We start from the raw sequence: 2525 nt of genomic DNA on the forward strand, positions 1-2525 counted from the left end.
ATGGTCCTTTGTCATGGCAGCCCCAAGATGACCAACACAACTGGCAACAGACAGCTGGACTGCAAGGATCCACCAGATGCCATGGTTAGACATTGACGTGGAAAGAGAAAAAAAATGTGTTCTGTTTAGGACAACTATTTAGTGTATAGGTCAGCTTCTAAAACAGAAGACAGAGAAATCAGACAGGTTGCTATTGTGGCATATTTTCTGCAGTAGAATATTAATATAAAGACTTAGAAGCTGGTGAGTGCATGCCAAGATGAAGTTATTAATAAGAACAATACTCCACAGCTGTGTGTACTTTTCCTTCGAGAAGAGGTTTACAAAACCAACCTGCAGGAAACAAATATTCATGACTACCACCTGTACTTTCAAGATGAAGAAGAAATCAGCCACAGAGATACATTTTTTAAGGGAAGATTTTACAAGGTCACACATCAAGGTAATGGAAGAACTAGAAATAGAACAGTGTCAGGCTCCCCCCACCGGCACTGCCGTGTCCATCCCGCCACTGAGAGGCCGCTCGATGGCACTTAGAGAACAAAATGTGAAGTCCTTCAGCTCCCACATCCGGCTCTGAGTGCTCCTGGGTCTGAAATTCCTTGGAACCACTTGCAAACGTTTCTACTTCAGGCAATGGTCACATTCACATTCCTCAAGAAGATGGGGATGGAGTCCTTCCTGCCCCACCCCACCCCAACACCCACACACCACACACACGCATGGCAAGCACACACACAGATACACAGACACACACGTGCACACACACACGCACGGCAAGCACACACACATATACACAGACACGTACACACATGTGCACACACACGCGCACACGCACACATGCACACATGCACACACGCACAGCAAGCACACACACACACACCCACGGCAAGCACACACACACACAACCACGGCAAGCACACACACACCCACGGCAAGCACACACACACACCCACGGCAAGCACACACACACACACGGCAAGCGCACACACACCCCCACGGCAAGCGCGCACACACACAGCCACGGCAAGCGCACACACACACACACACGGCAAGCGCACACACACACACCCACGGCAAGCGCACTGCCACCTGGGTTTGTCCGGACAGCATCTCTAGGCAGGAGGTGGTGTTAGCACTCCAGTTTACAGAGAAGAGCCAGCCAGGCCTGGAGCAGGTGAAATAATTTGCCCAGTATTTCATGCTCAGGATGATCTTTCTGGTCAAGGTAACAAGAAAACAAAACTTTCAAAGCAAACACAAATGCATTTCACCCAAGACTTGAGTGCTGAATCCAGCTATGCTACTGACAGCGACATCTTGAATTTCTGGGTGTTATGACTTCAACTGTGTCTTTCAAAAAGATACACTAAAGTCCTGAGCCACGGCACTAGCATGCTCTTATCAGACAGATGGGAGGCCTAGGGCACAGAAATAGCCATTCTGCAGATCCATTCAGTGTGCAAGTATTAGATGTGTATCTTAAAGAGAAGCATGAACAAAAAGACAGTAGCCTTTGCACCAGCCTCAGATTTCTGTCATCATGTGGCTGATAGGAGAGTGACCTCGAACGCACTGCTGGCCTGGAGATCTGGAAGCCGCACCCCCACAGAAGCCAACCCCTTCTAAGCGGTGCAGTCAGGGGGGCCTGCCTCAGGCCCCCAGCAAGCTGAAGTGGATGCCGAGGATCCGGCAGGACCCCCGCCCCCTGCCCCACTTAGCTGCACCCTTGCCTCACACCGCTGGCCTCTTCTAGACACATGCCTGTTGGGGCCAGAAGAAACCAAGACCGGAAACTCGACGAATAATGGCGATGGATACACCCACCCTGCTGGGGTATGGGAACACATGGCGATCCTGACACTTGCCCCAGCTCTTCCCAAATTGTTTAGACTTCCTTTTAGATATTTTATCGATTATTCCTTGATTCTGAAAGCCGTACACACTTACAAAAACATTCAAGCATTTCACAATTGCATAATGCATAATCGGACAGTTCCCTAATACCTCCCTCTGAAGACAACTGTAATTACGAGTTCAGTGGAATGCTCTGGGTCAACACTAACATATTTTCAGTTGTACGCTAAATGAGAAGATAAGGAAGAGGAACCAATGGAATGCAAAGGATGCTGGGATTTTAGGAAATTGTGAAGTTAAGGCTTCTTGACTCCACTTGCTCTGCTCTTTCCCCCACACCATGTTTAGGCACCAAGCGATGGAGCCCTGGGGATGTCCCAGCCAAATGTCCACTGCAGGGCTATCTGTTCGTCCCAAATGTGCACTCCGGGGCTGAGCACTCACCCCAAATGTGCGCTCCGGGGCTGAGCACTCACCCCAAATGTGCGCTCCGGGGCTGAGCACTCACCCCAAATGTGCGCTCCGGGGCTGAGCACTCACCCCAAATGTGCGCTCCGGGGCTGAGCACTCACCCCAAATGTGCGCTCCGGGGCTGAGCACTCACCCCAAATGTGCGCTCCGGGGCTGAGCATTCACCCCAAATGTCCGCTCTGGTGCAAAAGCCACTC

Source organism: Pan troglodytes, chromosome 14 (assembly GCF_028858775.2).
Source record: "Pan troglodytes isolate AG18354 chromosome 14, NHGRI_mPanTro3-v2.0_pri, whole genome shotgun sequence".
Lineage (NCBI taxonomy): Eukaryota > Metazoa > Chordata > Mammalia > Primates > Hominidae > Pan > Pan troglodytes.